Here is a 23,287-nt window from a genome sequence, read left to right as displayed (position 1 = left end):
GCTAGGTATGTAATCAGGGCACTGATAATCAGTGCCCAATTACAATTGAGTGCCCACCAGTGCCAGCAATCAGTGGCCAATAGTGATGCCAGTCAGTGCTGGCTATCAGTGCTGCCCATCAATGCTCATCACTGCTGCCCATCAATGCCGCCCCTTAATGCCCACCAGCGCCAATAGTGATGCAAGTCAGTGCTGGCTATCAGTGCTGCCCATAAATGCCATCACTGCTGCCCATCAGTGCCGCCAATCAGTGCCCACCAGTGCAACCCATCAGTACTCATCAGTGCCACATATCAATGCCACCTATCAGTGTCCATAAGTGTGGCATATTCGTGCCTCCTCATCAGTGCAGCCTCATCAGCACCCATCAGTGAAGGAGAAAAATTACTTATTTACAAAATTTACTGACAGAAACTAAAAAAAACTTTTTTTTTCAACATTTTTTGCCTTTTTTAAATTTCTTTCAGGAAAAAAAAACAGGAGTGATTAAATACCACCAAAATAAAGCTCTATTTGTGTGAAGAAAATGATAACAATTTCACATGGCCGTGCAATTGTCATTCAAAGTGTGACAGCACTGAAAGCTGAAAAATGGCCTGGGCAGGAAGGGGGTGAAAGTGCCGGTATTGAAGTGGTTATGGACCCTGCTTTGTGCACTGGTCCAAATCATTTGGTGGAGGGGGGATTATGGTTTGGGGTGGTTTTTCAGGGGTTGGGCTTGGCCCCTTAGTTCCAGTGAAGGGAACACTTTAGGTGTCAGCATACCAAGACATTTTGGACAATTTCATACCCCCAACTTTATAGGAACAGTTTGGGGATGGCGCCTTCCTGTTCCAATATGACTGTGTACGATATATACAGCGGCAAAGCGGCTCCTCTGCACAGAATCACGTACCTGTAGGTGCCCTCAACAAGCCCATTTCCGCTGTAATTGGACACAGAGGGAGGCAATTAGCGGGTCCAGCAGATGAGATCCGATTGTTTCCAAGAGAGACAGAAAGGTGATCTACCTATGTAAACCAGGCAGAGCGTCATTCTGTGAGGAGGGGAGATAGTGATCCTGTGTTTCTCAAAACAGGAACATGGATCTCTGCCTTCCCACAGTACAAGTACCTCCCCCACACAGTAAGCACTCCCTAGACCAGTGATGGCAAACCTTGGCACCCCAGATGTTTTGGAACTACATTTCCCATGATGCTCATGTACTCTACAGTGTAGTTGAGCATCATGAGGAAATGTACTTCCAAAACATCTGGAGTGCCAAGGTTCGACATCACTGCCCTAGGAACACATTTAACCCTTTAATCGCCCCTTGATGTTAACCCCTTCCCAGTCAGTGTCATTAGTACAGTTACAGTGCATATTTTTAGCACTGATCACCATTGACCACTTCAGCCCCGCAAGGTTCACTTTCGTTTTCTTTTGGTGGTATTTGATCACCTGTGTTTTTATTTTTTGCGCTATAAACAAAGAAAGACCGACAATTAAAAAAAAAAAAAGAAAAAAACAACATTTTTTTTTACTTTCTGCTATAAAACATATCCAAAAAAAATGTAAGAAAGCTAATTTTTTCATCAGTTTAGGCCAATATGTCTTCTACATATTTTTGGTAAAAAGAAATCCCAAGAAACGTATATTGATTGGTTTGAGCAAAAGTTATAGCTTCTACAAACTAAGGGATATTTTTATGGAATTTTTATAGATTTTTTTTAACTAGTAATATTGGCGATCTGTGATTTTTAGCGGGACTGCGAAATTGTGGCAGACAGATCAGACACTTTTGACATTTTTTGGAGACCAGTGACACCAGTCCAGTGATCAGTGCTAAAAATATGCACTGTCCCTGTACTAGTGACAGTGGAGGGGAAGGGGTTAACATCAGGGGCGATAAAAGGGTTAAACTTGTTCCCTAAGGGGTGCTTTCCAACTGGGGGGTTGCTGTGACTGGGGAAAGAAAGAGATCAGAAACACAAGAATGCTATCTTTCCCTCACAGATTGGCAATCTGCCTTGTTTACATAGGTAGACTGCCGTTCTGCCATTTCTGTGAACAACCAGCTGGTCCCGGGGGACATCGCGTCCCGTTGGACCCGCCGATTGGCTCCCACTGTGTCCAATCACAGCGCGAGCGAGTCACACGCGCCCCCCAAACCTTGTGCACTAAATCACGTACGGGAACGTGATTTCGCACAGCCGGGCCGGCCTGCCACAGTATATATGCGTGGAGTGGTCTGGAAGCGGTTAATTTCACTGGTCCCCAAAAAAAGTGTCAAAAAATATGTAGCAGAATACATATTGGCCTAAATTACTGAAGAAAAATTTTTTTTTCCATTTTTTTTATTGAATATGTTTTATAGCAGAAAATTCGATTTTTTTTCCCCAAAATTTTCAGTTTTTTTTTGTTTATATTGCAAAAAAAAAAAAAAAAAGAATTAAAAAAACAAAAACGCAAAGGTGATCAAATACCACCACGAGAAAGTTTTATTTGTGGGAAAAAAAAACAGAGTTAGCCTTACCGGTAACTCTTTTTCTAGGAGTCTTCCAGGACAGCCTCTGAGATATAGGGCTCCTCCCTCCGGGACAGGAAACACGTCAACCCAATCAAATAAAAGGTGTGGTCCTCCAGGCCCTCCTCAGTTTTACTCCAAGAACCGCCGGAAGGCTCTGAAAGACATAACACACTAACAATCACGTTAGTACACATCCTCACCACTTAGTCCAACTTAAACAACTTTGGGTGGGAAACCAGGCTGTCCTGGAAGACTCCTAGAAAAAGAGTTACTGGTAAGTCTAACTCCGGTTTTCTCATATCGTCTTCCAGGACAGCCTCTGAGATGATAAGCAAGGAGCTCACCTTGTCAGGGCGGGACCACTGCCTGGAGGACCTTTCGTCCAAAAGTCTGCTCTTTATCAGACCATAAATCCAGACGGTAATGTCTTGCAAACGTAGAGTAGATGTACCACATTGCTGCTTTGCAGATCTCCTCCGGAGAGGCTCCAGCCCTCTCTGCCCAGGTTGCGGAAACCGCCCTGGTAGAGTGTGCCTTAACTAAGGGAGCCTGCTTCCCCTCTAATTCATAGGCTTTAACTATCGCCATTCGTATCCACCTGGCGATAGATGATTTGGATGCCTTGCAGCCCTTGCGGGCGCCCGAAAAAAAATTAACAAAAAGTGAGTCTGACTTCCTGAAGACCCTAGTGGCTTCTAAAAAAATTAATAGACTTCTTCTGACGTCTAACAAACTTAAAGATCTCGCCTCATCTCCGTCTGAGGCTGAGAAAAATGTTGGTAAAATAATATCCTGTGTCCTATGAAAAGTGGACACAACCTTAGGGAGAAAACTAGGGTCAGTCTTAAGCACTACCCTGTCCTCTAAAATTAACAAAAATGGCTCTCTGACCGAGAGCGCCTGCAGATCACTGACCCTTCTAGCTGACGTGATCGCTATCAAAAAAACTGTTTTTAGTACCATCCACTTAAGTGATGCTTTCTCTAAGGGCTCAAATGGATCTTGGGTCAAAGCCCTAAGGACCAAGGACAAATCCCAAGTAGGACAGGTCTTCATCTTCACAGGCCTGGATCTAGCCAAAGCCTTGAAGAAGTTCTTGACAAAAGGATTCTGCTGGAGAGAGGACTGAAGAACACTTAAGGCCGCCACCTGTACCTTTAGGGTGCTGATAGAGAGGCCCAGCTCTACCCCTGCTTGCAGAAAATCTAGGACTGCCGGGACCCCGGGACGTGCAATCCCCTATTCTCGCAACCAGGAATTAAACCTTTTCCCTATCTTGGCGTAAATCGCTCTAGTTACTGGTTTACGGCATTCTAACAAGGTCTTAACCACTCTCTTTTAAAAACCCTGTGATCTTAAAGCGGGAGTCCGCTCGGAGTCCGCCGTTTTTTTTTTTAAAAGCCAGAGGGGGGGAGGATTCCAATGAGCGGAAGGTCCACTTTAGGGTGGACCTCCGCTTTAAGATCTGTTCCTCAGATACCAGGCCGCAAGCTTGAGTCTCTCTATCTGAGGATGCAGGATAGGCCCCTGGGAAAGCAAATCCTCCCTGACTGGCAGTAATATCGGAGGATGAACAGCCAACTTCTTTATGCTGGCAAACCAGGGTCTCCTTGGCCAAAAAGGAGCCACTAAAATGAGGTCCGTAGCTTCCAACCGGAACTTCTGCAGAACCCCCGCCACCATCCTTACAGGAGGGAAGGCATAACACAGGCAGAACTGCCAAGGATTGGCAAGGGCGTCTATCCCCCTGGCCCGATCCTGTGGGTGAACCGAAAAAAATTGTGTCACCTTCCTGTTGCTTTCTGTTGCAAATAGGTCTATTTCTGGATTTCCCCAACATGACACAATCTCCTCGAACACTTCCTTGTTGAGGGACCACTCGTCCTGGCCTATCTTCTGCCGACTGAGAAAGTCGGCCAGCAAATTCTGAGTTCCCTTCAGATGAATGGCTGATATCGAGGACAAGTTCTTCTCGGCCCAGCAGAAGATTCTGTCCGCAATAGCCTGCAGCGCGGGGCTTCTGGTTCCCCCTTGCTTGTTCAGATAAGCTACTGCTGCCACATTGTCTGACCGAACCTGCAGATCCCTGCCCTGTAACTGGGAATGGAAGGTTTCTATAGCATTCCAAACTGCCAGAAGCTCCTTCTGGTTTGAGGAACGGCCTGCCTCTACATTCGACCAGGTTCCTTGGGCTAAGATTCCCTCTAGGTGGGCACCCCAACCCAGCGTACTGGCATCGGTCGTGACCACCACCGTAGCTTGTGGGGACCACGGAAGACCCTTGTCCAGGTTGACCTGGGCCCGCCACCACCACAGAGACCTCCTGACGGCAGAAGATAGCGGCATAACCTGATCCAGGCTCTACTCCCTGCCATCCCAATAACGGAGCATAAGTCTCTGCAAAGGGCGCTGATGATGCCTTGCCCACGCCACCACTGGAAAGCATGATGTCATCAATCCCAGGACTCTCATCACCTCCCTGATCTGGGCTTCCCGACCTGATTGAAGCTGGGCTACTGCCTGCTCTAGCTTGTTGATCTTCTCCGCAGGAAGAAACACCCTCATCTCCACCGAAGAGATCCTGTATCCTAAATACAGGACTTCCTGTGAGGGGGTCAACTGGGATTTTTCCTGGTTTATCAGCCACCCCAGTGAGCGCAGGAAACCCAAGGCCTCCTGCACGTCCTTCTGCAGCTGTTGGGCCAACTGAGCTATAAACAGTAGATTGTCCAGATATGGAATCACCATTATAGCCTTGAACCTTAACGGGGCCAGCACCTCTGCCAGAACCTTTGTAAAGATCCTTGGCGAGGCCGAAAGCCCAAAAGGGAGCGCTCAAAACTGGAGGTGTACCACTCCCGTGTTCATCCTCACGGCCAACCTGAGAAACCTCTGGGACTCCGAATGAATCAGGATATGCAAATATGCATCCCTGAGATCCACGGTGGCCATGTGACAACCCTGAAACAGGAACTTGGTTACCGAGAAGATTGACTCCATACGGAACCGCTTGTATTTTATGAACCTGTTCAGGGGGCGGAGATTCAGTATCAGCCTGAATTTCCCCGAAGGTTTCTTTACCACGAATACGTGGGAGTAAACCCTCAAGCCTCGCTCCTCCGGAGGCACCTGCACCAGTACTTCTTGGTCCACCAGATCCCCCAGAAGAAGACCCAGAGCCTTTGCCTTCTCTTGGTCCCTTGGTAACCTGGTTACCTGAAAATTCGGGAGGGGAACTGAACCAAACTCCAACCTGTAACCGTTCCTTATTACATCTCGTATGAACGGACTTTCGGTTGAAGTATCCCATTGTGGAAGGAACTTCCCCAGCCTTCCTCCCACTGGGAGGAGTCACTGGGTTTTAGGGGAGGGTTGAGGAGGATTGAATAAGATTCCTCCTCTGCCCCTTCCCTTGTGACCCGACCAATGTTTTTTGGGGCGAAGCACCCTTTCCTGCAGGTTCTGCTGCCTAGAGCCTTGAAAAAAGCGCCTTCCTTCACCTTTCTTTTTCTTTTCTGGGAAAGCTTTCTTCCTATCCTGCATGCGCTCTAACACCTCTTGCAGGCCGGGCCCAAACAAATGGTCCCCTGAAAAAGGTAATCCACATAGCTTGAATTTCGAAGCTGTGTCGCCTGTCCAGGTTTTAAGCTAAACGGCCCTTCTGGCAGCGTTCACTAATGCGGCAGATCTAGCAGCCAATTTGACTGATTCTGCAGAGGCATCGGCCAAAAACCCCACTGCCTTGAACAGTAGTGGAAAGGACTTCAACAGCTGTTGCCTGGAAGTGCCCGCTGAAATATGCGATTGTAACTGTGTAAGCCAACACTCTAAGTTTCTGGCCACACAGGTAGCTGCTAAGGCTGGTTTAAGCCCAATGGAAGAGGCATCCCAGGCCCTCTTAAGCAGCACGTCTCCCATCTTATCCATGTAATCCCTGAGAGAACCCATATCATCAAAGGCCAAATCTGTCTTTTTAGAGACTTTAGCCAAGGGAGCATCAAGTTTGGGAACTTTGTTCCAGGGATGCACCGCATCCGTCTCAAAAGGGAACCTCCTTTTAAGGCTACCTGAAAAAAATTGCCTTTTTTCCGGTTGTTCCCACTCCAGCAGAATCGCCTCAATCAGCGATTTATGGACAGGGAATACCCTGTCTTTCAGTACACCCGACCCCTGATACATCATGTCGTGTTTTGAAAGCTGGACCTGTTCTTCCCTGATCTCCAAAGTGTCATATATTGCCTTGAGGAGGTCACCCACATCGTCCAAAGACAGCTTGTATCTGGATGATCTAATGGATTCTTCCTCCCCCTCTGACTCAGAAGTAGACTCTGTCCTAGAGGAGGCTAATGACCTTGGTAACCTCTCCTTATCCACCTCCTCCTCCTGACTTGGTTCAGACAAGGAGGGCATACTCACGGCCCTGGGTAAAGAGACAGAAGGACACTGCATCCTATCCATCATGCTCTTGAATGACTGGAAGGTGAATGCTATTTCATCCTTTACGGATGTCAAAACTTTGTGGCAAGCTGCCACTGAGTCCTCTTTCTTTTTTTTTTTCACAATCAAAGGTTTTATTAAGAATAAAGTCAGGTTTACAATTAACATAAGATTATAAATGTAGTCAACAGTGGTATGTATACATACATTGGTACAGATAGATAGCAGTAGTGTTGTAACCATATAGCACAATTAGAACAAAAGATAAAGTATTATCCAATAGCTAAAGTAATAACTAAAGATACCACTGGGTGAATTGTGTATTAGAAGGAGGGTGAAAGAGGGTACAAGGTAAAGGGGGATGGAAGTCGAGGGGGGGGGGAGGGGAGGGGTACCATCGCACTGGGATTCGATTCCTTAAGGTAAGTGTACATCTAATAGAGGCATGTATAGCTCAATCATTCTGTTTCTCCTTTCTATTTCCTGTTCTTCTGAGAATAATGGGGAAGGGAAGTTCAGCCCATAAGTGATTGGTAATCTGAAGAGAGGGTAAAAGCCAGCCAAGGTTGCCAAGTTTTGTTAAAGGAAGTGCTATTCTCTTTTTTCATTGCCACTATTTCCTCCATTTTATAAATATATTGCACTCTATTTAACCAGTCCCTAACTCCTGGGACTCTGGGGGTTTTCCAATAGATGGGTATGAGTGTTTTAGCAGCCACAAGTAAGTGTCGAGAGAGTGATTTTTTGTAGCGGCTCAAGGTAATTGGGACAAGATTAATCAGGCACGCTGCTGCGTCTAGCTCGAGATTAGTTTCTGTTATATGTTTTATCCAGGTCCTAATTTCGTCCCAGTAGGTGCGGATGAGAGGGCATTCCCACCAGATATGTATAAAGGAGCCTACACAAGTTTTACATCTCCAGCAATCATCCGAGGCTGAATGAGACCATCTCCCGGTCTTTTGCGGTGTCAGATACCACTGGGTGAGGACCTTATAGGAAATCTCCTGATATTTGGAGCTTAATGAGCATTTATGTGTCAAAATACACACCTTTTCCCATTGCTTCTCAGAGATTTTCAGTTGAAGATCAAGTTCCCACTTCTTCTTGTGATTATTATTATCCATGTGTGGCGTACTTATCAGCCATGAGTATGCAAGGGACGTGGTGTGTGCTACCGGTGATCTTTTTAAGCATATAGATTCCAGCTGTGTCAACGGGAGGCTAAATTTAGATTTATGCTTACTGTTCACCACAAAGTCCCGTAATTGCATGTAAAACCACAGACCAGGAAATGTCTCACCCACCTCGGAGCTAAGAGCTTCAAATGTTTTGATTTTCGAGTTTGCTATACAGTGGTAAATGAGGAGATCATGTGGTAGTTTATGGTGCATACCCGGTGGGAAAGCAGGATTATTGGTGAGCGGTGTCAGCGGACCCGGGACGGATGCGATCTTGTAAAGACTCGCTACTTTGTGCCAGATATTGATTGTGTTTTCAATCAGTGGGTGTCCTATCTGTTTGTCCTTCTTGGAGTGTATAGACCATGGATAGTAAAGTGTTTTATGTAGGGTTAGATTGCTTTCTAGTTGGACCCAATCTTTGTTTGGGCCATGACAGTGCCAATCTATGAGTCTGGTGATATGTGCAGCCTGAAAGTATTTTTTGAAGTCAGGAAGACCCATGCCTCCTTCACTTTTGGGAAGCGTTAATAGAGTGAAACTGATTCTGGGTTTTCTATCTGCCCAAAGGAAGGCTCTCTGTGCTTTAAGGAGAGTGCTAAAAAAGGTTTCCGGAATTTTTATGGGTAGAGCATTAAATAGGTACAATAGTCTAGGCAGTATCGTCATCTTCAAGATGGACGCTCTGCCAAACCATGAGAATTTCTTTGGTTTCCATCTCATCAGGTCTTTAGTTATTGCAGATAATAAAGGTTTAAAGTTGTAGCGGTATAGAGTGTCAAGGCTGTTAGTTAAGTTTATTCCCAGGTATTTGAGTGTGGTCTGTTCCCATTTATAAGGGTAGTTGTCTTTCAGCCTCTTAAATTGTTCAGGTGATAATGTAAGGTTGAGTGCTTCAGATTTCGACTGATTCACTTTAAAATTGGAAATGAACCCGAAGGTTTGAAACACTTTTTGAAGATTTGGTAAAGATATATGTGGGTTGGTGATGAAGAGTAAAAGGTCATCCGCATATGCGGCTATTTTGTATTCTCTATGGTTTACTACGAAGCCCTGGATATCTCTGTGTAGGTTAATTGTTCTTATTAGGGGTTCTAAAGTGATAATAAAGAGAAGTGGTGATAGGGGGCATCCTTGGCGTGTTCCATTGTGGATCGATATGGGGTCTGAGAGTATGTTATTTACTTTAATTTGGGCCTGGGGATTTCGATAGAGGGCTGAGATCCATGATAGCATATTCTCTTTTAGTCCAATGTGGGCACAAGTGTCCATCATGTAGTCCCAGGAGACCCTATCGAAAGCCTTCTCTGCGTCAGTGGAGAGCAAGATGCCGGCTGTTTTGGAGGTTTGAGCAAAGTGGATAAGATTCAGTGCCTTAGTGGTATTGTCACGGGCTTCCCTACCTGGCATGAATCCTACCTGCTCAGGGCCTACGATCTTTGCCAAGAGGGGTTTCAATCTATTGGCAAGTATCTTGGCCAAAATCTTGAGATCAACATTTAAGAGTGATATGGGCCTAAAATTTGCGCAGTCGGAGTGGTCTTTGTTAGGTTTCGGGATAACAGCTATGTGTGCCATTAAGAATGAGTTGGAGTTGTTTCTGTGTTTTGCTAGGAAGGTAAAGGCTGCCTGTAAAGGTTTTAAAAGGGAAATTATGTAAGTCTTATAATATTGGGACGTGAAGCCATCCGGTCCAGGGCTTTTACCTGTGTTTAGATCAAATATTGCGTCTGAGATCTCTGATATAGCTATAGGGTCATCTAATTTGTTTGCCTCTTCACTTGCCAGAGAAGGCAAGTTACTGTTTTCCAGGAAGTCTTTAATTGCTTCTTGTTTTGTCTGAGTTATGTGGGACGGTTTGTGTTGGGCTGGTAGGTTGTATAATTTGGCATAGTAAGCATGGAACAGGTCTGCCATTTCTTTAGATTTGTATTGCAGTGTCCCCTTTTTGTCCTTTATAGCATGGATATGACTAGATAATGTTGCTTCCTTCAGGGCCTTAGCTAGTTGTTTCCCACTTTTGTCCCCATGTTCATAAAAAATATTTTTCCTGAAAAAGAGTGATCTTTTGATTTTGAGATCCAGCAGGAGGCGTAGTGCCTTTCTGCGTTCAGTCAGTTGATCTTCTACCTGGAGAGATTGGGATTGTTTATGTTGTAGTTCCAAATTAGAAATTTGTTGGGATAGTTTTGTAATTTCACCCTCTCTCTCTCTTTTCTTCCTGGCGCCCCATTTTATCAGTTCACCCCTCACCACTGACTTGTGGGCTTCCCAATTGTTTAGTGGGTTTGTATCAGCGTCAATGTTATTGCGAAAGTATGTATTAATAGTGTTTTGAATGTCATCTCTCACTATTTGGTCAGTAAGGAGTGTAGGGTTAAGTCTCCAATTAAATGCGGGTTTGCGGTGTGCACCCAGTTCAACTGAGATAGCCGTGGGTGCGTGGTCAGAAAGAGCAATAATGCCAATCTCAGCTGCAAGTAAGTTACCCAAGTCTCTTTGTGAGACAAAGATCATGTCAATTCTTGAGTATCGTTTGTGAGGTGCGGAGTAAAAGGTGAAGTCCTTCTCCGATGGGTGCATGGATCTCCACGCATCCACCAGAGTCAATGACTGCAGTAGTGTTTTCATTTGTTTAAGGAGCCTGTAACTAACATGGGTGTGTCCAGAAGAGGTGTCCTTCAGGGGTGAAAGAGGTATGTTGAAATCCCCACCCAGAAGAACACAACCCTCCGCAAACCATTTAAGTTCTTCGATTATTTTGCCACAGAATGGCACATGGGAGGTGTTCGGGAAGTACACATTAGCAAGTGTTATAGGGGATCCCTCCCAGGTGCCCTTCAGGAACAAATATCGTCCCTCAGGGTCAATAAGTTGGTGTTTTAGTTCAAAGGGTGCGTCTTTGTTCAGTAGGATGGACACTCCTTTCGTTTTGGCAAGGGGATTGGTTGAGTGATAAGCTTTGGTGTATATGTTGTCAGTGAGTTTAGGAATATTTTTGTCCTTGAAGTGGGTTTCTTGTAGAAATACCACAGAGGGACGCACTTTTTTAAGTTCTCTTAGCAATCTAGACCGTTTCTCAGGGATATTCAGGCCATTCACATTATGTGAGACAAGAGTTGGCTTTTTCCCTAGAAAAGCATATGCCATCTTGACCGTTGGTATAGGATGGATGGGTTCTGAAAAAGCTACTTCCGTGAATGAATGTCACAGGAGTTGTAGTTGGTATAGCGTGGTAGGGTAGGGTGCTGTGGGTTAGGAGAGGAGAATGCGTATGTGCGTGAGGTACGGAAGGGGAGTGGGGGAAGGGGGTGGGAGGGTAAGGTAAGGGGAGAGAGGGGGATGAAAGACTGAAGAATGTAAGGTATTAAAGAAAAAAATATAAGTACCCACCAGACACTAGTCGGTGGTGGGTCTGTTTGGGATTCAACCAATATGCGTTTGCGTTGGTATTTTCCCTTTGGGGGTTAGTGGGAGGTGATCAACAAGCAATCAAACTGTGACTGTTTCTTTGGACTGCTCTGTGGCAGCGGTGTAGGTGACCAGAGGTGGGGCCCAGCGTAGTGCATTGTGTCTAATCCTCAACAAGAGGACATCTGTAAGTAAGTTATCTGAGACCAGTCAGTGGCATCTATAGTAGGCTATAGTGTATTTGAGTGGTGGGGGAGGAGGGAGATGTACAAGTTATCATTAATCGGTTTGCTAGAAAGGTTAACAATATAAACACTTTATAAACCATTCAAAAGAAGCTAAGGTCTAGGCACCAAGCTGTAGAACGAAAACTGTCAGAGAGAAAGGAAAAACCCACCACACACAAAAAAAAAAAAAAAAAAAAAAAAAAAAAAAAAAATATATATATTTAACCCAGAGCCTAAGTGATAGAGTGTTCAACTGTCAACTCTTCCGGATTGCATTACTAGGTCCAGGCATCTCCGTGTATTCTAGGGGTAGCCTAGTCCCTCGGCTGTTAGCCCCAATTATGCGGAGGGGGGCCTAGTCCAGATGGACTAAATAATGTCCACAGGGTCAGCCTGTTATTGATTTCTGCTGTTAGTTGCAAGGGTATACCATCCCTCATGTTATGTTGGGGGGGGAATATACAGTAATGGGTCATGCAATGTAACTCACTGTTCTGTAGTCAGGTAAGATACACCATCTCTGGAGATGTAGGGGAGCATCTCATGCACCCATAGCGATATTAGGTGCTTAGCCCTTTGCCCTTCTCAGAGCCTAAATAAAAGACAAAAAGTTAAAGCATAACATAATAAAAGTCAACGTTGTTGCTGCAGAATGTTATAATCTCTCCGCAAGGAACTGAAGTCTAACTATGTTAGGGGAGGGGGAGGTGAAAAGGGGGAGTCTCCAGCTTTTAGAGTTGTGTGCCGCTCTATTGCAACCGGATAGTAACAACTGAATAGTGGGTGAGTTTTCCATAAACAAAACAAAACAAGGTGGGTTGTTCCAGTTCATGATGCCGTACTAGAAAGCTGGTAGAAACTTGCATCAGGACAGGAATTATGTTGTAGAGGGTTCGGTCATTTCAGTAGCCTCTTGATTCTCTCCCTCTCGGGCTTCTAGCACTTTTGGAGGAGGCTGGGGACTCTAAATTGTGTCTGTCAGCGCTTCTGCGGTGTTTGCCTAGCTGATAAGGCGATTGTGCCTGGGTGAGACCTGCTGAGAATTGTGGGTTGTTGATCGCCGGCGGCACGAGGAATTCTGCATACCACTCCGGGAGTTCCACCGGTGTAATCTGTAGCTCCTCACAGAATTTTTGAAGGTCTTCAGGTACTTTTAGCATATGCTGTTTCCCCAGAAAGTTTGCTTGTAGTGCGAACGGGAACTTCCATCTGTAGTTGATTCCTTTTTGCTTCAGTACTTCTAGAAGCGGGCGTAACGCTCTTCTATTTTTAAGCGTAATGGGCGACAGGTCTTGAAAAAGTTGGATCTCAGCTTCTTCATGCACTATCCTTTCCTTCATCCGTGCTTTGTGGAGGATGTCTTCCTTCAGGCTGAAGTTCGATAGACAACAGATGATGTCCCTCGGGGGTAGTCCATCTTGCGCTCTGGGTCTGAGAGCCCTATGCGCCCTGTCAAATTCAATGGGCGATTGCTCCGGCCGTTCGATGAGAGTGTTAAAGATGGCAGTTAGGGCTGGTCTGATCTGATCTGGGGGTACCGATTCAGGCACTCCTCTGACTCTGATATTGTTTCGTCTGCCTCGATTGTCCAGGTCTTCAATCTGCCTGTTCATAGCGATCAAATGTTGGGAATGCGAGTTAGTGATGTCGTCCAGCCTGATCAGTGCCCTGTCCCTCCGTTTCCCAGCTCTATCCGTGATTGCCATTTGCTCAGATAGTCTCATTAGCTCGGTTTTAATATCTGTGATGGCTGCAGCAAAGGAGCTTTTGATATCAGCGGCAATGTCTGTCATAGCTGCGTAGGTAAGGAGCTGGTCTGTCTTGCCACGTCCTGCGGTTGAGTCTTCAGATGCCGATAGGGAGACTTCATCATCTTCCATATCTTCCGCAATACTGTTTCTTCGTGACATTGCCATTTTAGGGCTTTTGCTCTCTCCACAATATTTAAATTTGCTAAGGTTTGCTGGCGAATTCTTTTTCTTCTTCTGGGGTGTCCCCACAGAGCGGAGAATATGGCTGTGTGTGCTTCTCTTTGATTGTGTGGACATATTCGTGTCAGGTCTGTTTTCAGTGTACAGGCCCTTCTGGTCACCAGAGTTTCTCTACATTACAGTCATGTGTGATGTTCACCAGGCCACTGCCCCTATGGTAGAGTTAGGCAGTTCTTGGGTAGGAGAACTGTATTGTCGGTGGGGTGTGCACCTGTGCTGGGGTTATGCTGAGGAAGGGTTGGGTGATTTCAGTCCAAGCTGAGCTAGTTAGTTAGAGAGGTACAGGGTGTACTTGGAGTAGCAAGATGGCCGCCTTCTGCATTAAATAGGCCTGAACCTCAGGTTTTCCCTGCTCTGCTGGACCTAGCTTCCTGAGCCCCCAAATTCTGCCTCCAGATCTGTTTGTGGTGTAGGTTCCCACTAAGAGTGGTGGAGTTAGTCCGCTGTGGGGGGGGGGGGGGGAAGGTGTGCTGGTACTCACTGCGGCCTGGTGGAGATGGAGGCCGGATCCAGGGCCTGGATGGTCGCTCCGGGAGACCTCCGGACACTGTACTCTGCTGACCAGGCCGTGCTGTGTCCGGTTGGACAGGGATGTATGTCCGCTGGGCAGGCTCCACACTCCGGCGGCGTGATGGCAAATGTTGGCGCGGACCTGCGTTTCTGTAGGCCGCAATATGGCGCCCGGGGCTCTGCAATGCGGTCGGATGGAAGTATACCGCTCAGGATGGGTATTTTTCCCGCCGGCAGCCTCCGGGAGACAGCTCCCCAGACCCCAGGTATGTTGTGTGTGGATTCCAGGGGTGGGTAGCGGTGGATGGCTGGCGTTCTTTGTCCGGGCTTCGTAGGCCCCAAGATGGCGGCGCCGCGTCCTCGGGTGGCGGCCTGCCACGGCCCGGAGGTCGGTGTTTGCGGCGGTTTCGGAGGACAATATTGGTAGCAGGTTGTGCCCCGTACTAGCGACTACCCCGATGTGCGGTGGGGAACCGCGGAGAGGTTCGTCGGGCTCGGATGGCCAGCGATTACTAGTAGGCCTCGGCGGAGCTCCTCAGATTCGCGTCCGCTTACTTCCGCTTCCGGACACGCCCCCCCTCCTCTTTCACTAGGCTACTGACACAATCCGGGCAAAGTGGCTTCTCCCAACCGGTGCCTAACTTAGCCCCACACACGGCACATTTCCTTCTGGGCAAAGGTATCTGGGCTCTGTCCTGTTTGACCTAAAAACAAAGAAAAACAGGGTCCCATTAAAATACCACCCCTGACCACACCACTGTGCTTCTAGGGTCTGCCTAGGAAGTGCCCCCCTCACCAGCAGGTTCCCCACCCCGGGAGGGTACTAAGGTCAGAGTGACCCCTCCACCCCCCAGTGTAAGTCCTGGTCTGCCCTCACCAAGCTTACCTGAGAGGTGCTGGAGCCTGTCGAACCGGAGTCCACCTGCACAACTGCGCCCTCCATGGTTCCAGTGTCTTACTCAGTCTCTCTGAGCCTTCACACCGCTCCAGGCAACGCTGTAGCCACACCGCTGCGCCCAAAGGACTGGAACAGGTCCTGCGGCGCCCCTGATGACGCGAATCCAGCGGAAGTGCGTCTCTCCCACTTCCGGATGCCGGAACGCAAAAACTCCACCCACCCGTGCGTTCCTTGCGAACGCACCGCTTACAGTACCCGAACGCCAGCCAGTGGATCAGAACGCCGCCCATCAGGGTCCCGTTCTCTCTGAATGTTTTTAATGGCAGCAGGGACTGATAGCTACCCTCTCCTCCCTCCGAACAGACCGAGGGGTGCTAAGGGCCAGGTCCACCAGGTGCTCCCCCCCCAGGACAACCCCTGAGAAGAAGGAGCTCCCCTACTAGTTCCGACGTGCTCCTTCCCATCCGGCAGGAAACACAAAAACTGAGGAGGGCCTGGAGGACCACACCTTTTATTTGATTGGGTTGACGTGTTTCCTGTCCCGGAGGGAGGAGCCCCATATCTCAGAGGCTGTCCTGGAAGACGATATGAGAAAAAAGGAAAAGGACAATATTTTGACACAACGTCACTCTTACTGTATGCAAATTTGCGTTCGTGGCTTGAAGGGGTTACTTTTTTTTTCTTAGAACGGGCGTTTGGCTTTTTAGTGATAACAACCAAAGGCGGCTAAAAGCCGTTCAAGAGGGGGAGTCCAACCCCCCCTCCCGCCGCTCTTCCTGTCCCACTGGTAGACCTGAGCCACCAGTCGGCACGTCCGCCGCCTAGGCTGAGACCTGAACAAAGTCAGATTTGGTTTGGATCGGGCCTCCTATGTAAAATCCCAACGGCACCGATTTATAAAAAAAAATAACAGTATTCAGAATCGCTGATTTTTGTGTTCTGAATGCTTGTAAGTGCAAAATGAGGGTCTTTTAGACCCCTGATCCCTCCATAAAGAGTACTGGTCACATGCCCATTACTGTCACAAGGGATTTTTACATTCCTTGTGACAGAAATAAAAGTGATCAGAATTTATTTTTATTTTTTTTAAAGGGACAATGCAAAAAAAGAAAAAAGAAAAAAAAGAAGATTTTTTATTTTTTTTTTAAAGCACCCCCCTCCCGTCTTCGCATGCTTGCGCAGCAAAGAAAACGCATACATAAGTCACGCCGCATATATAAATGGTGTTCAAATCACACATGAGGTATTGCCACAATCGTCAGAGTAAGAGCAATAATACTAGCACTAGAGCTCCTCTGTAACTCTAACCTGGTAACCGTTACATTATTTTTAAAAGCGCTGCCTATGGAGATTTATTAGGTACCTTAGATTGTCGCCATTCCAGTAATGTTCACAAGCATGACATGTTAGGTATATATTTACTTGGCGTAACATCATCTTTCACATTATAGAAAAAAATTGGGCTAACTTTATGGGGGGTTTTTTTTCATAAAAGTGTATTTTTTCCCCAAAAAAAATGTATTTGAAAGAGCACTGTGCAAATATCATGAGACAAAAAAAAAAAAAAAAATGTCAACGATCACCAATTTATTCGCTAGGGTCTCTAGTTAAAAATAAAAATAAAAAATAGGCTTCGGGATGAAAGGGTTAAACTAATGCAGTGCCATATCGCAAAAAAATGGCCTGGTCATGAAGGGGGGGGTAAACATCACATACATTAACGTGTATATATAACACGTCCTAATACACAGGGGTCAAGGAGGCCTGAAGATAATTTAGTTACACACAGCATTTGACAAAACTCTCCTCCAAAGTAAATTTACAAGCAGCACCGTAGTATTGTACATTAGACTGTAGCAATGTAGAAGTTTCATCATCAACTACTAGCCGATATACGTCGGCACAATGGCAGCAGTGGGCAAATGGGTGTACCTGTACATCCCCTTTAACTGTACGGGCTGGGCTAGTGCGCACAGCATGACCGTGCCCGCGGAACTGGCAAACTTGATGTCCGCCGGTCTCTTGGCGATCGTGTCACGGAGTGGCAGAATGGGGAAGTGCCTATGTAAACAAGGCATTTCTCTGTCATCGGGAGCAGTGATCGCTGTCATGTGAGTAGTAGCCCCCCCCCACACACATTTAGAATCACTCCCAAGGACACACTTAACCCATTCATTGCCCCCTAGTGGTTAACCCCTTCCCTGCCAGTCTCATTTACACAGTAATCAGTGCATTTTTATAGCATTGATCACTGTATAAATGCCAGTGGTCCCAAAATAGTGTCAAAATTGTGTCCGCCGTAATGTCACAGTCACAATAAAAATCTCAGATTTTATTGCTCGGGTCAGGAAGGGGGTAAAATATTGCAGATCGGAAGCTCTGAATGCCACTTTGTGGCCATAAATTGCAAATGGGTACGCAATGTGGAGAGTAAGGATGAGCTCAGGCCTGTTCGCATGGTCCACGTGCAGAGCCTGCCAGGCACTAATCACAGGCAGTGAGACATTGCCCCGATGCACGGCTGCAGAGATTGGGCAATGTCTCACAGGCTGTGATTAGCACAGCGCTGCACCGACTTCCTGGCGGGCTCTGCACGTGGACCATGTGAACGCGCCTGAGCTCATCCCTAGTGGATACAGGGACAAGGTTGCAAGCCAAAACTTTGAACTTTTACTGTATGCTGCACTGGTATAACTTGATATAATATACAAAGTTTGGTTTGGTTCCATGGTGGTGGCTGGATGGAGGATAAGCAGACTTTATTGAAAGGCATGAGCCATAGTACATGGAAATACAGTTTGTGATCCAAATCTAACATTGCCTTACCTTCTTGATGTCAGGTAGCCATTGTACCCTTAGACAAACTGAATGTGAGGATCCACCTTCTCCAACACATCCCTGAACCAGTGAGTGAGTATCTGATTCATTACTGGTGTTGATGTTGCTAAGGTTAACCCTATAACCCAGCACAATGTTCTTCCAGATTTGTTTCTAGGTCTTATAATATAAATACTATATTATCAAAAGTATTGGAACACCTGCCTTTACACGCACATGAACTTTAATGGCATCCCAGTCTTAGTCTGTAGGGTTCAATATTAAGTTGGCCCACTCTTTACAGCTATAAAACTGGGTTCACACTAGTGTGAACTGGAAATGGGTTTCCCCACTGCCAATTTGCATATCAGGAGATTGTGACCGGCTCTCTATGAAGTAGGGTTGCCACCTCATCCCTTTAAAACTGAACACATATTAATTGCACAGTTTCTGTGGCTGATTAAGGTGATAATTAAACTCACTTGGTGCCTTATCTGCATGAAATTAGCCTCAGAACCTGTGTAATTCATATGTGTTCAGGTTTAAAGGGATGAGGTGGCAACTCTACTATGGAGCCTGTTCACGTATCTCCGGTGGCTGTGGAGGGGTGGCAGGGGTCCTGTGCGTCTTTGGCTCCATTTCAGGGAAGAATTCAGGTAAAAATTTGGCCTCACTGGACCTAGAGTTGCCACCTCATCCCTTTAAACCCAAACACATATGAATTACACAGGTTCTGAAACCAATTTAATGCAGATAAGGCACCAAGTGAGTTTAATTACCACCTGAATCAGCCACAGAACCCGTGAAATTCACAGGTGTTTGGTTTTAAAGGGATGAGAGGGCAACTCTAACTGGACCCCTGCTGCGAGCCACATCTGTCTACCAAGCCTTAAGCCTCGTCCACATGATCGGATTGTTGGCCAACAAAACGTCAGACTTTTGTCCAAAAGGCGTGTGCCGTGAACTTGTCCTGCATACAAGATTGTACACAATTGTCGGCCAACAAACACGAACGCAGTGATGTACTACGTGGAATTTCAGCTCTTGAACGCCACCCTTTGGGCACCTTCTGCTAATGTCGTGTTTGGTGAGCATTGATTCTGCTCATGCGTGTTTGTACTTTGGACTTTTGTGCGACGAGCTTGTGTACATACGATGCAAAAATCTGACAACAGACCGTTGTCTGCCAAAAATTTACTAGCATGTCATCTAACATTTGTTGTGATTGGACACAGCTGATCACATGGTAAAGAACCTATGTCAGAGGCTCCTTAGCTCGATCGAAGATGCAGTATGTCAAACTGACACACCACCGATCGCTGCGATGCACGCCCTCACGGGCACACAATCACGTCTTATCCTGTTGGATGTCATATGTCGCCCAGTCAGGATAATGAAACCACTTCTCAGATGTAATTTTGTTATATGGTGGGTGGGAAGTGGTTAACCACATGCTGACCACGCAATAGCCAAAATATTGGTCTTGTGTTTGTGGACTTAGGAAGGACACACTACACTATAATCCCACTATACTGACACAGTACACTATACTCACACCATACTGAAACCCTACACTGAAACTACACAATATTGACACACTATACTCAAACTATACTAACACTTTCCACTGTGCCACAATAACACACTAACTCTCTAGTAGCAAACTGAGCCCTGCTCTATCTATTTCCACTCCAACAACACACTGCAAAAGCTTCCTGTGGGAAGGAACCTTTTATAGTGTGGGGTGGGACTATGATCACTGAGAAATCATTGAGCAAAGTCTTCATGACTTTGTCCAATCATGGCTCTGACAGTGTTCTGTGCACCGATTAGGTGAAGCTTTGCACCCGACCAGCGGTCAGAAGCATTGCTTCAGCCAATCAGGGCCCTACTATGCACTGTGCATTGTAGGGTGCTTGGTGGGCGAACATCCCACAGAGAGTCCCTAGGGTTGCCACCTGTCCGGTTTTGACCCAGACAGTCCGGGTTTTGACACATGTGCCCGGGTTTCCGCCTGCTGCAAACCCGGGCACACATTCCACGGACCTATGGCCGCCAGATCTCTGTCCCCGGCCGCAACATCTAGAGGGGCTGCGCGCATGATTCCGTGCCCGCTATCACTATGAAACAGGTGCACGGTGCTCTGAGCCAGCAGGAGCCCTGCGATTGGCTGAATGGGCCATGTGCGGGATGGGCCGGGCGGCAGACATGGGGGTCTGTGAATGGCCCTGCGGAGCTGGTGCTGGTCAGGTGTGGAGGCGGAGGCGGGGGCGGGGCTGCACTGTGGATTTGATCATTGCGCCTGCTTCCTCCCGGAGTCCTGCCTCACTATGGGTTTTCCTGAGGTCTCATCTGCTCTGTCAGCTCCTCTGTGTGACCCCCCCATCTCCTCCTCTGTGTGCCCCCCATCTTCTCCTCTGTGTGCACCCCCATCTCCTCTGTGTGCCCCCCCATCTCCTCTGTGTGCCCCCCATCTCCTCTGTGTGACCCCCCTCCTCCTCTGTGTGATCCCCCATCTCCTCTGTGTGACCCTCCTCCTCCTCTGTGTGACCCCCCTCCTCCTCTGTGTGACCCCCCATCTCCTCTGTGTGACTCCCCATCTCCTATGCGTGCCCCCCCATCTCCTCTGTGTGACCCCCCTCCTCCTCTGTGTGACCCCCCTCCTCCTCTGTGTGACCCCCTCCTCCTCTGTGTGACCCCCATCTCCTCTGTGTGACCCCTCCTCCTCTGTGTGACCCCCATCTCCTCTGTGTGAACCCCATCTCCTCTGTGTGACCCCCCTCCTCCTCTGTGTGACCCCCCTACTCCTCTGTGTGACCCCATCTCCTCTGTGTCACCCCCCATCTCCTCTGTGTCACTCCCCTCCTCGCTCTCGCTCACCACCCATCTCTCTCGCTCACCCCCCCATCTCTCTCTCGCTCACCCCCCTCTCTCTCGCTCACCCCCTCTCTCTCACTCACCCCCCTCTCTCTCGCCCACCCCCCTCTCTCTCTCTCGCCCACTCCCTGTCATGGTCGTTCTGATAATCCAATGGTACATGAGAGGCCTGCCCGCAGAATACCTATGTTAAGAACTAACCAGTATCCTAGGGCGCGCGATGGTGCGAACGGGCGCACGCGGGTGCGCGTTGGTACGAACGGACGCACGCGGGTGCGCGACGACACGAACGGGCGCACGCAGGTGCACAAGGTTACGAACGGGCGCACGGTTACACGCGGGTGCGCGCAGACGCGCCGTTCGACCGTTTTTGGCGCTCAGAAGGCTACTTAAGGGAACCTGTTACTGTGCCTCCCTGCTGTCCAGTCTACAGCGTGTCCGGTGTTCCTGCTTTCTGCTACTCTGTTGTCCTTGATTCCTGTTTACCCGGCCTGTTCCTGACGACGTCTGTTTGCTGCCAGCCTCCGACCCTTGGCCTGTCTGACTGCGCTTTTGCCTCTTCCTTGGAACTGTTTGCTGCCCGTCTGTTACCGACCCGGCTTGTACCTTGACTACCCCTGGCTTTCCGCTGTTCCTGCTCGACTGTTGTGTTCCTTCCGCTACCTTCTGCTACAGCCTGCCTGCCAAGTGTACCGGCCTCCAGCTTCTTCTGCGCTTCAGGACACCTCCTCACTGTCAGCTGCTCCAGTGTCCTTGCCACAATCCTGTGCATCGCCTGCTGCCTGCTGATCCAGCGCTCTGCCAAGTTCCTGTGCATCTCCTGCTGCCTGCTGATCCAGCGCTCTGCCAAGTTCCTGTGCATCTCCTGCTGCCTGCTGATCCAGCGCTCTGCCAAGTTCCTGTGCATCTCCTGCTGCCTGTTGATCCAGCGCTCCTGTGTTCTTACGCCTTCCCTGAGGTCCGGACCAGTCCTACACCTGCTTGGCACTTGTGCCCTCTGAACTCTAGAGTCCCTGTCTTCACTTTCAGGGGTTCTCGAGCCAGAGGCTTACGAGAGGCCGCTCCCTGCGTTCTGGGCTCCTACACCAGGTTCGTGACAGTACTGGACAGCCATGTCCGAGCCCACGCAGGGAGCCTCCCCTATGGATGAACTCTGCCGCCACTTAGCTGGACTTACTCAGACGGTGAAGAGTCTGCAAGAAGGCTATGGCCGACTGGAGGAACGTGTCCAAGCCCTATCTGTATCTACGCCAGCTGTTTCCAGGACTTCTGCTCCACCTTCGGTGGTGATGATGCCACCTGAACCCAGGGTTCCTACACCTGAAAGATTTTCTGGCAACCGGGGTAAATTCAGGGCTTTCCGCAACTCCTGTGAACTTTTCTTTGCCTTGCAACCAAGGACCTTCTCTCTTGAGCCTACCAAAGTGGGGTTTGTCATCTCTCTGCTGGCAGATGAACCCCAGGCCTGGGCCCATCGTCTCCTGGAACGGAAAGATCCCTCTCTGGATACCTTGAATATCTTCTTTCAGGCTATGTCGTGATTGTATGAGGACCCTCAGCTAACTGCCACCACAGAGGAAGCTTTGCACACGCTGCAGCAAGGCCGCAGACCCGTGGAAGACTATGTGTCGGAATTTAGATGCTGGAGTTCCGACACGGGCTGGAATAATGCTGCCTTACGATACCAGTTTCGTATGGGTCTTTCAGAGCCTTTGAAAGATGAACTGGCCCACGTGGGCATCCCTGAGACTCTGGAAGCCCTCATAGACCTATCCGTTCAGATTGACAGACGCCTAAGAGAGCGTCGCTTGGAACGTTCTTCTGCAACCCCTCGTCCCGTTTGGATATTACCACGAGTGCCTAGTTCCTCCCATTCAGCCTCTTCTGCTCCAGCTACGGCCACCCTGGACACTCCAGAACCCATGCAGCTGGGTTTGCTCCGACCTTCCTTGACACCTGAAGAGCGCCAATGCTGTCGGGCGGGCAAATCTTTGCCTGTACTGCGGAGAACCAGGACCTTATGTTCGCACTTGCCCTGCTAAACCTCGTAAGTGCTTTTCCATCTCTCCTGCTCTTCCTCCTATTTTGCCGAACAGTGCTTCTCATCTGGCTGTTCCTATTCTCTTGCAGCTCCAAGGAGGGACTATCCGAACCAGCACAATAATTGATTCGGGGGCCTGTAGTGGCTTCATGGACTCATCCTTCGCCTTAAAATATGACATTCCCATTCGGCCTAGGGCAAAAGGACTTTCTGTGTATCTGGCTGATGGCTCTACCCTTGAATCCGGACCAGTGACCCAGGAGACTTCACCTCTGCTTACCACCATTGCCGGGACTCACCAGGAGTTACTGTGCTTAGACGTCATCAAGTCTCCTCTATTTCCTATCATACTAGCCATGCTCTGGCTGAGAGTGCACAATCCACAAATCAA

This window comes from Lithobates pipiens, unplaced genomic scaffold (assembly GCF_037356315.1).
Source record: "Lithobates pipiens isolate NorthernLeopardFrog02 unplaced genomic scaffold, aLitPip1_a1.2 Scaffold_25, whole genome shotgun sequence".
Classification (NCBI taxonomy): domain Eukaryota; kingdom Metazoa; phylum Chordata; class Amphibia; order Anura; family Ranidae; genus Lithobates; species Lithobates pipiens.
The sequence above is the reverse complement of the archived record's forward strand: the minus strand, read 5'-3'. Positions refer to the sequence as shown.